General features: G+C 36.7%; 2 protein-coding genes across 2 annotated transcripts in view; one reads left to right on the top strand and one right to left on the bottom strand.

The window, feature by feature from the left end:
- The window catches only part of LOC124615517 (U3 small nucleolar ribonucleoprotein protein MPP10), an 84,535-nt gene extending 77,092 nt beyond the window's left edge, over positions 1-7,443 (top strand). The window contains exon 11 of the mRNA XM_047143478.1: positions 7,286-7,443. The gene's annotated coding sequence lies outside the window, so the exon portion shown is untranslated. The remainder of the gene's footprint in view (positions 1-7,285) is intronic.
- A 1,925-nt stretch (positions 7,444-9,368) lies between these two features.
- Positions 9,369-15,282, bottom strand: part of LOC124615578 (bifunctional arginine demethylase and lysyl-hydroxylase JMJD6) — a 136,869-nt gene continuing 130,955 nt past the window's right edge. The window contains exon 9 of the mRNA XM_047143563.1: positions 9,369-11,764. The gene's annotated coding sequence lies outside the window, so the exon portion shown is untranslated. The remainder of the gene's footprint in view (positions 11,765-15,282) is intronic.

Genomic DNA, 15,282 nt, shown 5'->3' with positions numbered 1-15,282 from the left:
CCAAAGCACCTCCTTTACCCAGGCAAGGAACTGGCAACACTTTAGGTGATGTTATGGATTCCAGAAACTTTGGCCAAGTGAAACACAACTTGTGCTTCTCGCATGTGACAGCCTAAAAACCATGGCTCAAGGCAGTCAGGGAGAAGTACAATAGAGCGTCGGTCAACCGAATGACCGCTTAACCGAACTGTGTACTCACTCGCACCTGTTACTCTCCCACCCTACCGTCCATCATTCCCCTCACTCCCAAACCAAGTTTCCCACAGTAGTCGCCGCACTGGGCCACGCTGGCAGAACATTGCTTCTAATGGGGCCTTCACAAGGTGCTGTTGACCGGCCAAGCTGCCAGTCGCTGTGTTTCAACAATCAGCACACTTCTGTCGGTTGGGCACTGGCAGAAGAAGTAGCGGCAGCATCAAAGCTGTTCACAGCAACAGCTGTGCCAGCTTAGAGTTGAGGCGTGGCACTCTGCACAGTTTGAAGGATTGCACGCCCCCAAGAAGAGCTTCTCACGGTGCAAACAGTCACCTTCTGTTTTCTGTTACAACCACTTGTGTGCTGCTGCGTGAAGAAGTGAACTTGACGATACAAAATGCTTAAACATAAACGTGTTGTCCTTTCCATGAGGGACAAGTACGAGATTATTAAAAGGTTAGAAGAAGGTGAATCTGCAACCACTTTATCCAGTGAGTACAAGGTGGGGAAGTCTACAATTACAGATATAAAAAAAGAAAAGACGAGCATAGCAAATTTTATAGCTATGCTTGATTCTACTGTACCGTACTTCTTTTTGGCAAATAAACATGTACAGTTCAATTATCCGAACAAACCTGTTTTCCGAACACCCACGTCCCCCAATTACTTCGGATAATCGATGCTCTACTGTAGTATTTTTTTCATTTCCAAAGACCATTTGACTCAGGACCATACCTAAACTTGCTGGTAAAACTATGATCACATGGGGTAGGCTTATCATACTGTAATACACAAACAACAGCACAGATGCAATGAGCGAAGTTCGTTCTTCTTCCACAGACAAGTGAACAACAGTTGAAAATGTAGACACAAACATAGAACCGATCCAGGTACTGGTACAAGCAGATAAGTATGAACAAAATATGATAGTGAGTACCTGGAGCACTCAGAGGGAGGTATGGTAGGTGGCACAGCAGGTGCTGTGCCCTGTGCACAAGTCATGTGGCTTACCACAGGTCTACACAGATGCCACTTATAGAATATTTAAAATGTAACACACCAATGGCATGTATCCAAATAGTATGTAAAGGGTTATAGAAATAAAAAACAAAATTTAACATTGGTTTGAGGATTTCTTGGCATAGAAGATGTAGCATGTTATCTTGATTGGAGAGTTGTGAAGAGATTTGGAAGTAACTTCAGATATGCCAAAGGGAAGTATGTATGGACCCTTGACGTTTATATTACAAATTAAAGACCTGACATGCAATATTAATAGTTTGCAGATGATGCAAGTTGTTGTTGTTGTTGTTGTCTTCAGTCCAGAGATTGGTTTGATGCAGATCTCCATGCTACTCTATCCTGTGAAAGTTTAATCATCTCCAAGTAACTACAGCAACCTACATCCTTCTGAATCTGCTTAGTGTATTCATCTCTTAGTCTACCTCTACGATTTTTACCCTCCATGCTGTCCTCCAATGCTAAATTTGTGATCCCTTGATGCCTCAGAACATGTCCTACGAACTGATCCCTTCTTCCAGTCAAATTGTGCCACAAATTCCTCTTCTCCCCAGTTCTGTTCAGTACCTCCTCATTAGTTATGTGATCTACCCATCTAATCTTAAGCACATTCTTCTGTAGCACCACATTTTGAAAGCTACTGTTCTCTTCTTGTCTAAACTATTTATCGTCCATGTTTCACTTCCATACATGGCCACACTCCATACAAATACTTTCAGGAACGACTTCCTAACACTTAAATCAACACTTAATGTTAACAAATTTCTCTTCTTCAGAAACGTTTGCCATTGCCAGTCTACATTTTATATCCTCTCTACTTTGACCATCATCAGGTATTTTGCTCCCCAAATAGCAAAACTCATCTACTACTTTAAGTGTCTCATTTCCTAATCTAATTGCCTCAGCATCATCTGATTTTCCATTACCCTCATTTTGCTTTTGTTGATGTTCATCTTATATCCTCCTTTCAAGACACTGTCCATTCCGTTCAACTGCTCTTCCTGGTCCTTTGCTGTCTCTGACAGAATTACAATGTCATCGGCAAACCTAAAAGTTTTTATTTCTTCTCCATGGATTTTAATTCCTACTCCAAATTTTTCTTTTGTTTCCTTTATTGCTTGCTAATATACAGATTGAATAATATCGGGGATAGGCTACAACCCTGTCTCACTACCCCCTTCCCAGTGATTGCTCCCCTTTCTTGCCCCTTGACTCTTGTAATTGCCATCTGGTTTCTGTACAAATTGTAAATAGCCTTTTGTTCCCTGTAATTGACTCCTACCACCTTCAGAAATTGAAAGAGAGTATTCCAGTTAACATTGTCAAAAGATTTCTCTAAGTCTACAAATGCTGGAAACGTAGGTTTGCCTTTACTTAATCTATCTTCTAAGATAAGTCATAAGATCAGTATTGCCTCATGTGTTCCAACATTTCTATGGAATCCATACTGATCTTCCCCAAGGTCAGCTTCTACCAGTCCTTCCATTCGTTTGTAAAGAATTCATGTTAGTATTTTGCAACCGTGTCTTATTAAACTGATAGTTCGGTAATTTTCACACTTGTCAACACCTTCTTTCTTTGGGATTGGAATTGTTATATTCTTCTTGTCTCACACATCCTGGTCACCAGAGGGTAGAGTTTTGTCATGGCTGGCTCGGCCAAGGCTTTCAGTAGTTCTAATGGAATGATGTCTACTCCTGGTGCCTTGTTTTGACTTTGTTCTTTCATTGCTCTGTCACATTCTTCACACAATATCATATCTCCCATTTCATCTTCATCTATGTCCTCTTCCATAATATCGCCCTCAAGTACATCACCCTTGTACTCTTTCCACCTTTCTGCTTTCCCTTCTTTGCCTAGAACTGGTTTTCCATTTGAGATCTTGATATTCATACAAGTGGTTCTCTTTTCTCCAAAGGCAGTATCTGTCTTACCCCTAGTGATATATCCCGCTGCGTCCTTACATTTGTCCTCTAGCCAATCCTGCTTAGCCATTTTACACTTCCTGTTGATCTCCATTTTGTGATGTTTGTATTCCTTTTCCCTGCTTCATATACTGCATTTTTATATTTTCTCCTTTCATCAATTAAATTCAGTATCTCTTCTGTCACCCAACAATTTCTACTAGCCCTCGTCTTTCTACCTAGTTGATCCTCTGCTGCCTTCACTTTTTCAGCTCTCAAAGCTACCCATTCCTCTTCTGTTGTATTTCTTTCCCCTATTCTTGTCAATTGTTCCCTAACGCTCTTTCTGAAACTCTCTACAACCACTGGTTCTTTCAGTTTATCCAGGTCCCATCACTTCAAACTCCCACGTTTTTACATTTTCTTCAGTTTTAGTGTAGATTTCATAACCAACAAATTGTGGTCAGAGCCCACATCTGCCCCTGGAAGTGTCTTACTATTTAAAACCCGGTTCCTTATTCATTCCTTACCCTGATTCCATATTCACCCACTACTTTTCCTTCTCTTCCTTTTCCTGCTCTCAAATTTCAGTCTCCTATTACTGTTAAATTTTCGTCTCCCCTCACTATCTATATGATTTCTTTTATCTCAACATACATTTCTTCAGTCTCTTATTCATCTGCGGAGCTAGTTGGCATATAAACTGTGGTAGGCATGGGCTTCGTGTCTATGTTGGCTACATTAATGTGTTCACTATGCTGTTTGAAGTACCTTACCTACGCACCTATCTTTTTATTCATTATTAAACTCACTCCTACATTACCCCTATTTGATTTTCTATTTATAGCCCTGTGTTCATCTGACCAAAAGTCTTGTTCCTCCTGCCGCCAAACTTCACTAATTACCACTGTATCTAACTTTAACCAATCCATTTCCCTTTTTAAATTTTCTAACCTACCTGCCCAAGTAAGGGATCTGACATTCCACACTCCAATCCATAGATTGCCAGTTTTGTTTCTTCTGATAATGATGTCTTCCTGAGTAGTCCCCTCCAGATATCTGAATGGGGACTATTTTACCTCTGGAATATTTTACCCAAGAGGATGTCATCATAATTTAACCAAACAGTAAAGCTGCATGCCCTCGGGAAAAATTACAGCTGTAGTATCCCTTGTTTCAGCCATTTGTGGTACCAGCACAGCAAGGCTATTTTGGTTAATGTTACAAGGCCAGATCAGTCAGTCATCCAGACTTTTGCCCCTGCAACTACTGAAAAGGCTGCTGCCCCTCTTCAGGAACCACACATTGTATCTGGCCTCTCAACAGGATACCCTTCTGTTGTGGTTGCATCTACGGTAAGGCTATCTGTATCGCTGAGATACGCAAGCTACCTCACGAACGGCAAGGTCAATGGTTCATGGACGCCTTTGCTCTTAGTCATTAAGTGAAGGCCATCGGCCTCTGTGTTGTCCGTGACGAGATATAACGCCTGAAACTTGGCATTCTCATCTCTCTTGATGTTGTGGATCACAGATATTGAATTCCCAAATGGAATGTCCCATGCGTCTAGCTCCAACTATCATTCCGCATTCAAAGCCTGTTAATTTCCATTGTGTGGCCACAATCATGCCGGAAGCCATGTCACATGAGTCACCCGAGTACAGAGTAGAGCTTCACCAGTGCACTGCCCTTTTATACCTTGTGTACGCAGTATTACCTCAATTTATGTATGTGCATATTGCTATCCCATGACTTTTGTAACCTCAGTGTGTAGCCAATGTAGAAAGTCTAATATCATACTATTGTGGTATCAGTAAAAGAAAAGGGGAATTGCCAGTGTATCTGGATACACACAAACTAATAGTACATAAGGGTACACATCACCAGTATGAAATATTCTAGGTTCCAGTAAACCGTTAGAGAAAGTGTTAACAAGATTATGCAGGCCTAGTTGGAGAATCTTCATTTATGGAGACTTATTATTGATTTTCTTTTGGTTCTTTTTCATTGAGATTATTACAGATTTTCAGTATCCAACTTTGGATAATTTTCCCACTCTAAAATTTCCAACAATAATTGAAGATAATTAACAACTGGACTTCCTTAAGTACATTAATATGGGATTTGCGAGATCACTGATGCAAACACTTTCTTTTACCAAAATGAATTTCAACCAAATGTTGACTACATTAACAGTCTTTTAATTCTGAAAATACTGAAAGATATAATGTTTTGAACCTTTTTTTAATTTTTTGTGTTACTAAGTGCATGCAGAAATGTTTCTATACTTTTTCTACTTCCTTTTTTGTATGTTACCACACTGTTGAATGATGCAGTTCATAATAAACCATGCCATGTTGGAACACAAGTATGTACTTGCGACTACAACTTACACACAGTAAGTACACTCAGTGCTGCAAAGTCACCAGCTTCCTTTTGATGTGTGTTGGTCAGTTATGTTCACTGTTCATACATAAAACAAGAGTTGTTGATCTAACCAAACTGAAGTTTGAATTACAGCTGTATGTTTCTGAGACTATATGGCATCTCGTTGGATGGTGTATCTAAATATTTTCAATGTATTAATGAAGTGCCTGCTGGTCAAATATATTGAGTTTTAGCAAGAGAATCCACGCCCTTACCAAATTTATTGTTATAAAAATGTTAAACAGCACAGTAAATGTTCTTCCTTTGTAGCTAGTCCATGTGTAGTTTTGTTTGAGTGTCAATATTATGGATCAGTTGCATGTCATGTTTCATTGTTATACATCCTCCTTTGGTGCATTGTATATGACACCTAATGCAAAGAAATGAGCAGTAGTGGCAATAGTATAGAAATATCAGGAATTAAACAAGACAGAATGTAAGGTTCTATTTGATGCAGTCAGACAGTTAAACAATGTAGGAAAAGACAGATTGCTACCTACTGTGTAGAAGACACTTTAAGTTGCAGACAGGCACAATTGAAAGACACTTACAGAAAGCTTTCGGACACAGTCTTTGGTAAGTAACAATCTGTCTTTTCCTATATTGTTGACATTCTTACTTGGCGCTTCCATTGTTTGATTTAGACAGGTAGCTACACATAATTTAGGCTTGCTAGTACAATGGTTCCTTCCCCTGTGCATATCATACAACTATTATAGGTTGAAAAAATGCACTTCTTGCACATTTGTATGGTGCAGCACTAAAAAGTAACTTCAGTCTCAAACTAAACAAAGGTACTTGGAATGAAATAATCCAGTATGATGTGAAAATAATTTGTGTGTTGTTAAGTGACACTAGAGAACTGTTCTGGAAGTATGAATCTCCTTGTGCTCAATGCTGTGCATGCGCTGTAGAGCTTGGGTGGATAATTTCTGATTGATGTTTAAATGTACCCATTGTTTTACTTTCTGCAGGCAATTAGAATTGGTTGGTCATGAATCACTGAATATTACTAAGTTACATACATTGGAAGTACAGGAGGTCGTAAAAGCAATTGTGTTTCATTTCACAGTGGTATTCTTTATTTTAGGAACACAAAATTTTCATAAATTTTTGAATGCAGGCACAGTGCCTTTATCACATACCTTTTATTCATGGAATGGCTTGTTTTTACCAATGTTTCATCAAGAGAAACAATAACATAAAAATGTTAATGATACTACTGTAAAAAGTCAACACTGCCATGCTACAATGCCACCGCACCCATATTTTGGTGATACTTTTCCTTGTTGATTGTTCAGAAATTGGGCCCTGACTATGTATTGCACTTCTTTTGATAATTTTCCTGTCTGAAAAAAGCTCAAAATTCTAAAATCATGACTATCATTGTACATGGACTTCAAAAAGAATGTACTACAATTCTATGAGAATCGATCTTGCTTCCATCTGCGTACTGATTCAAGGGTGGAGCTGCTTATTTTTAATAAATCGTGAAATTCTAAAATTAATGTACTTCTTTTTTCGTAGACACATGTACAGAATTTGGAGGTGCTGTGTATTAATTACAGATATTTGAAGGACAGTTACTCATAGATAATGGCTCAATTTAACTAACTTTTCTGGATGTTATTTTAATATTAAACTGTGTTTTCTACGAAAATTTAATATTAAACTGTGTTTTCTATGAAAATGGCACTGACAGCAATATTAAAATCTGTGTTCACATATTTTATTTTCAGGTTAATTTCTTTCCCTGACAGTTCGGGTCAACACTTGCTTCTGAAGTGAACTCCATCAAAATAGTGGTAACTTATCTTCGTTACTATTCATACAGCTGTTCTGTAAATAATCACTGTATTTTTATACGTAAAGATTGTATAAACTATGGTATCAATCATATCCCTGTTGTCACTTGATACTACAATCTAAACCTCAAATTAGGTTTAAATATAACATTTTTAATATTGCCCCAGCTGTGTCTCATTTCACAATAGTTATTTAAATGGCATATGGCCAATAAAACTATGTGGTTCTACAAATGCTTTGTGTAAGAAACCTTGAGAGTCCCTGAAAACTTTTCACTTATAGGTCAGCCAAAGGAAGTGTGTGTTGAGTAAGAGATTATTGAGTAATCAGTCAGTAACTAGGATCTTCTATAGTCACTATTATTCTCCATTACAGAAATTGGAATGCAAATTGTGTGTGTGTGCGCGCGCGCGTGCGAGAGTGTATACCTGTCCTTTTTTCCCTCTTTCCTGATGAAGCAACCTTGGGTTGCGAAAGCTTGAAATTTTTGTGTGTGTATCTACCAGCGCTTTCCCGTTTGGTAAGTCACAGCATCTTTGTTTTTTATATATATTTTTCCCACGCGGAATTTTTCCCTATATTACCACCTTTCAGTTCAAGACATAGACAGACAGACAGACAGACAGACAGACAGACAGATTTCCAGAGTTACTTAGATTTTTTAACTGTGACCCCAGAATACTCATTAACATAGTTAGAAACAGGATAAAAGAACAAGTAGATAAGTATACTGGAGCAGACCAATTTGGATTTAGAGGGGACAGAGGAACAAGGGAAGCAATTTTGGCTTTGTTGTGAACAGAACTTGATGTCCTTTCATTGGCTTAGAAAAAGCTTTTGACAATACAAACTGGGAGCTACTCTTGAGAGTTATGAAGAAAATAGGACTTAACAGGATGGACAGAAGAATGATTAATCAAGTGCATTAGAACCAAAGAACAAAAATAAACATCAATAACATAGAGGAAGTGGCCAAGATTAGAAATGAATTCTCCCTACCTCCACATTTATTTAACAAGCTATTCAGATCGTGAAGGAGAAGGGAAAGGTCATAAAGGCAAATGATGAAAGGATACAGCATATTAGATTTGCCGATGACACTGTGATTGTTGCAAGTCCTATCAAATGCTCTTAAACTGAGTGAACAAACAGAAAACAAAAGTAATGGGATAAATTAAAACCAATATAAAAACTGATGTCAGAACTGAGGAGGTGAAACAATTTTGTAATGTAACTACTAAAATCACAGGGGGCAATAAAGGCTTAATGTAAGTGAAGGATAGCATTAGTAAATTAGGCATTTATCACTAAGGAAAACATTATAACCTGCAAACATATGAATATAGATGTCAGAAAATAGTTGGCAAAATCATTTGTATGGCATAGAGTGCTCTACAGAAGGGAAAGTTGGACTGTGGATCAAATGAAAAGGAACTGACTTGAAGCTGCTGAAATGTGAATTCGGTACAAAATGACAAGAATGAGCTGGATGTCTCGAGGGAAGTGCATGAAGAGAGATTATTAAAGGAAATGGAAAACAAAAATCAAATTTCTTTGACATGTCACCCGACACAACTACTTTATCATTAATATTCTTGAAGGGAAAGTAGGGGGAGGGGGTGAGAAAAAAAGGGAAGAGGTTGGCCTAGGGTTTGGAAGGCATAAAAAAGAAAATGTGACAATTATGTGAAACTAAAACAAACAGCAAATGACAGTAGAGTGGTTGCTTTGACAAGGTTGCCTTTAGAATATGTAACTATTATTAGAAGTAAAATACTACTTGCTGTCACCTTTGACTTTAGTTAATGGGAAATCACTTCCCCTTTTTTAATGCAAGTGTAATGTCACTCAGATTCTAGGCCATTACATCTGTTCTACCAAGCAACAGTCCTTTTATTTTCACATGCTATTCATTTTTCTTGTAATTGGCCCTCATTTGGTTGAGGATGTATGCTCTTAGTTTGAACTGGGTTATTCTGTAAACAGTGCTGCATAAAAAATAACAAGTAATTTTAATTTCATAGTATTTTAATAGCATCTTTCCAACAGTACACTGAATGCTGGAGGAAGACTAGTGTCCACAGGCTTTTAGGCACTAAGATTTGTAGCTCTTAGTAATACTGCCCAAACGCCATAATGCTTCCCTGAGAAAGGCATACAATCAAACCAGATACATTCATGATTCATAAATACACATTCATATGGTAACTATTACCTTCACTCTCAATAGGAAGCTACAAGGAAGGAAACATTTATAATTATAAAACCTCTCAGAGATTTCAGAAGGCACATTCTTCATTATCATTACGGCTGAAAAGTGAAAATTTTACCTCTGGCCATATATTTTAAAATAAATGACATGTAAGAAAAACTTTGGATTCAAGCTGTATAAAATGATTACTGACAATTTCTTTCACACAACTCCTAATAATAACAAAAATGATTACTATTGTAGGGTTCCTTCCACGGTAAAAACTGAAATTCAAGGCTAACAATAATACTTATAATAACCAGCACTAACAAAGCACTGATCACTGAGAAACAATATTCACCACGTATCACCAATAATGTGACACAAATACTTCACTGCATGTAGATTACCATATCTTTTGTAAGAAATTTACTACTACAGCACCAGGAATGTCAGTTTCAATTCTTACTATATAAACGAAAATCTTTCTGAGTGCTTGGGCAACCTACTGTTTTATACAATAATACATTATATACAATCTGTACAGAAACTAATACAATTTACAGGCAAGGATATTTGCCAAACCAGGCACAACTGTAAAAACAGCAGAAACAAATTGACACTTTTTTTACAATTTTTTTTTAAATCAGAGGGGTGGCCACAGAGATATGGATTCAGAACACAATTTCTTTGTAACTCAAACACATTAAGTAACATCAGTTCATGTATTGTTAAGATATCAAAGAGTACTTGATGTACCCATACTGTTGTAAAGCTGATTCACACTTCTTCAGAAGTGAAAATATGTCACACACACAATATTTATGAGTACATAGTGCCTACACCACTCTACAGTCTTTCTAACCAATACTGTTTAGTGAAATTCAAGTAAAAGTGCTTTGAATAAATATCCAGTTTTACACCACAATAAAATACATACTTCGTACATCCATGTTACTAAAACTGACACAAAACTTGTACAGATATTTCTATAATATGAATTGCTCTTCTGATTTTCTGCATTTGATATTATAGAAATAATCTTAGTAGTTTTAAATTGATAAGCTGTGATAACTCATTTTTTTTCCACATAAGAGAAACAACACTGATAAGTGATTTGCAGATCATCTCACTTAAGTTAGATCAGAACGAGGCTGTTTACAGGTGCAGCAGTCAATGTTATCATTTATTTCTGTTTGACTTATGTTACTGCACAGTGCAGTAAAGAACTGATGATAGTTTTACAAATAGGCATAAGTGAAAGGTTCCGCACAGGGTCTGATTATTAAAAGACAAAAATAACATGTGGAAGCAAGGGTAAAAATTAGTTTAAAGACACTATATTTTTTGTTTGCCGGAACAATTGGCTATTATGCACTTATCTAAAGTAAAAGTTATTTCCTATTGTAAATTCAATGTACTGATAGGCTCAGGTATCAGCCACATATGTGATAAGTGAACGTAATATAAGCAACATATTTTGCTGTCAAAAAATTGTTCTATGAACATCTACAAGAAATTTTTTCCCCACCAAGTCACCTATGAACACTGCAATTTAATTCCTGTAGCCAACAATATGTCTTCTTATTCGGCACCTTACCTGTTATGTCTACTGCCTTTGGTTGAAATTAAAAAGACCAATAGACTCCAAACATTTAATGAAACAGTTTAAAGTGGCTGCTGTAGTTGAGGAAGCAGTCTGATGTTGAACGCCAATTGGCTTTTTCAAATTTACATGTACCAAAAGTAAATATGACTGTGTACATACAGGAGAATAAAAGTTTTAAATTATACTGACCTTGTGTACTTCACAGCAATAGCTCCATTGCTCTACTCCTATTTCTTCCTCCCCTCCTCAAAAACATTTCATTTCACAATTCATGGGATCCTGATTTTCCCCCTCCCCAAGCCAGACTAGAGGTAATAAAGTAATGCCATAAACATTTTAAAATAGGAAAGTTAGGCAGGAAAAAAATCACAATGTCTTAAAAGTGGAGCGCACTAAAAAACTTTTACAACGGAAAATGAAACACACACAAAAAACTATGAAAAATTTCCTAACTTTTAAAAATCCCAGTCAGTTATATCTAATGGCCACTAACTTCAACCACTGTTCATTGCTGCCATTCTATGGGAGCCTTATCACTTGTTTGTTTATAAAAAATATTGAATCTTCATGCTGATGTACTGTAGTAGGTGGTTTGGTTGCTGAAGTAAATGTCTGTAAACAAAACAAATGAGTGTTTAGCCACACATCAAATGATCTCTAACGAAGTGGATAAATGCATAAGGGGGGACACTAATACTCATGGATGTGCCACTTTTTTAGACGAATACCAGGGTCCAATGAGAAGTTCAGGCAGGCAGGTGCTAAAGAGGTCCAAAACTGACAAAAATCTCACAACAGGAAAGTAAATAATAATGTTACCATATTTAACCAAAATATTGGTGGATTAAAGAAAAAAAGTAGATTCTCACAAAAGTAAAGTACAAAAAATAATGTTACCAGTTTTCATCAAAATATTCCGGGATTGAAGTATAAAGTAGATAAGCTGGTTTGTTTAGATGACATTGAATCTCATAATGTAATAGATATACTATGCCTGTCTGAGCATCACATTGTCTGATATGGAAAAGGTAAATATCAATGGTCATAAACTAGCTGCACATATGAGTAGAGAGAATAAGGTGGGAGAAGGAGTTGCCATATATGTCAAAAGTTATCACTGTGTAGAAAGCTTAGATACAAAAAAACTTTTGTCTAGAGCAACATATAGAAGCTTGTGCCTGTCAACTTAAACTGAAGGAGGGCTCTTTTATAATTGTAACAGTATATAGGTCCCCTTCAGGGAACTTTCATTTATTCCTGGAAAACTTGGATGCCTTGTTGTGCTATCTGTCAGATAGGGGAAAGCAAATTGTTATTTATGGGGACTTCAATGTTGATTCACTGAAAGAGTGTAATAGGAAGAATGACCTGGAAGTCTTGCTGGGTTCTTTCAATTTGTCATCTGTCACTAATTTTCCTACTCGGGTAGTAAAGGACAGCAGCACATTGATAGATAACACTTTTATAGACCAAGATACGTTTAAAAACATAAATTCTTGTCCTGTTGAGAATGGGCTTTCTGATCATGATGCTCAGCTAGTTACAGTATGACATAGCTCCATTCAGTAATTCAAAACTACCCTCCAAAGTTCTGCATTCGTTTAATGACTCAACAATTAGAAATTTCAGAGAAAATCTTCAGCAGTTAGACTGGGATGCGGTGTACAAGGAACCCGATGCTAATTTAAAATATAACTTATTTCACGATACACTTGTAAGAGAATTTGAAAACTGTTTCCCCAAGAAAGTAGTTAAATTTAATTATAAGAAACCATGCAAAAAACCTTGGCTTACTAAAGGAATAAAAATATCTTGTAACCACAAAAGGGAACTGTATCTAACAGCAAGAAAGAGTAATGACCCAGAAACAGCCAAATATTATAAAAACTACGGTGCTACATTAAGAAATGTTATTAAAAAGTCCAGAAGCATATGCACATGTCTGAGATTAATACCTCTGATAACAAAATCAAAACAATTTGGAATATTATTACAAGGGAGACAGGGCAACCAAGAGTACAGGATGACGGCATCACCATCAAAGCATGACGGCATCACCATCAAAGCGGATGGAAACTTGATAAACAACAAGCCAGAAGTCGAAAACATTTTGAATAATCTTTTTTAAATGTTGTAGAGAAAATAGGATCTAAATGTCATTAGAAGAAGCAAGGTAGTTAATGGAAGAGGCCTTACCCACACCATTTGATACAATTGAAATTCCACCCACCTCTTCTCCTGAAATTAGGAAGATAATAAACTCTCTCAAGAATAAAAGCTCACATGGAGTTGATGGCATTTCCAGCAGGATAATAAAAGCTTGTTCCCAAGAAATATGTGGGATTCTTAGCCACATATGTAATAGCTCTCTGAAGCAGGGTATTTTCCCAGATAGCCTGAAGTGTGCCATTGTTAAACCACTGCATAAAAAAAGGGGATACGTCTGACATCAACAACTACCGCCCAATCTCTCTTCTGACTGCCTTATCCAAAATTCTTGAAAAAGTAATGTATTGTAGAGTAGCTTCACACCTTTGTAAAAATAAAGTTTTAACAAAATGTCAGTTTGGTTTCCAGAAGGCTTTTTCAACAGAAAATGCTATATATAATTTCACTAATGAAATATTAAATGCTCTGAGTAACCGGAAGTCACCCGTTGGGATTTTTTGTTATCTATCAAAGGCTTTTGATAGTGTAAATCATGGAATACTTCTAGATAAGCTCAAGTACTGTGGTACGAATGGGACAGTGCTCAAATGGTTTAAATCAACTGGAAGAGTGCAGAAAGTTGAAATTAACAGTTCACATAATATGCAAACAACTGGTGATTTCTCAAACTGGGGAACAATCAAGAATGGGGTACCGCAAGGTTCAGTCTTGGGTCCTCTGCTGTTCTTAATATATATTAATGACTTGCCATTCTATATTCACGAAGATGCAAAGCTGGTACTTTTTGCCGATGATGCAAGTATAGCTATCACACCCAACAGACAAGAAATATCTGATGAAATTGTAAACGACGTTTTTTAGAAAATCATTAAGTGGGTCTCTGCAAATGGGCTCTCATTAAACTTTGACAAAACACAGTATATACAGTTACACACATCAAATGGAATGACACCATTAATAAATATAGACTCTAAGGTAGAATATTCAAAATTTCTAGGTGTATGCATTGATGAGGGGTTGAACTGGAAAAAACACATTGAGGATCTGCTGAAACTTTTGAGTTCAGCTACTTATGCTATTAGGGTCATTGCAAATTTTGGCGATATACATCTGAGTAAGTTAGCTTACCACGCCTATTTTCATTCTCTGCTTTCGTATGGCATCATATTCTGGGGCAACTCATCATTGAGCAAAAGAGTGTTCATTGCACAAAAGCGTGTAATCAGAATAATTGCTGGAGCTCATCCAAGGTCATCCTTCAGACACTTATTTAAAGAGCTAGAAATCTTCACTATATCCTCACAATATATACATTCACTTATGAAATTTGTTATTAACAATCTGAACGAATTCAAAAGTACTGGCAGTGTACATGGCTATACATGGCTACAACACTAGGAGAAAGGATGATCTTCACTACTCAAGGTTAAATTTAACTTTGGCTCAGAAGGGGGTAAATTATGGTGCCACGAAAGTCTTTGGTCACTTACCTAATAGCATCAGAAGTCTGACAGATAGCCATATAGCATTTAAAACGAAATTAAAAGAATTTCTTAATGGCATCTCCTTCTACTCATTAGATGAATTTTTGGATATAGTAAGAGGGTAATTTCCCCAACTCCCACAAAAAAAATTAAAAATATTGAGTGTCATGTAATATTTTGTGTAATGTAGTATCTTGTATAGACACCTTTTATTAACCTGACACGTTCCATATCATTACAAAGTGTCGTATTCATGATCTATGGAACAAGTACTAATATAATCCTATCACAAGCAAGGGCAAAGGAATTTTGGGGAAAATTACATTTGAATTACCCATTCTTTCATTGTTCTGTACAGAGGAAAGGTTATTGTTGAATGAATGGAAACGAAAGTGTAAACGCACGTTAACCCTTCCATTGTTATAAATACTTGATGAGTTACTTTACATACAGCACTAATGGTTTTCAAACAATGTT

Source organism: Schistocerca americana, chromosome 5 (assembly GCF_021461395.2).
Source record: "Schistocerca americana isolate TAMUIC-IGC-003095 chromosome 5, iqSchAmer2.1, whole genome shotgun sequence".
Taxonomy (NCBI): Eukaryota; Metazoa; Arthropoda; class Insecta; order Orthoptera; family Acrididae; genus Schistocerca; species Schistocerca americana.
The sequence above is the reverse complement of the archived record's forward strand: the minus strand, read 5'-3'. Positions and strand labels throughout refer to the sequence as shown.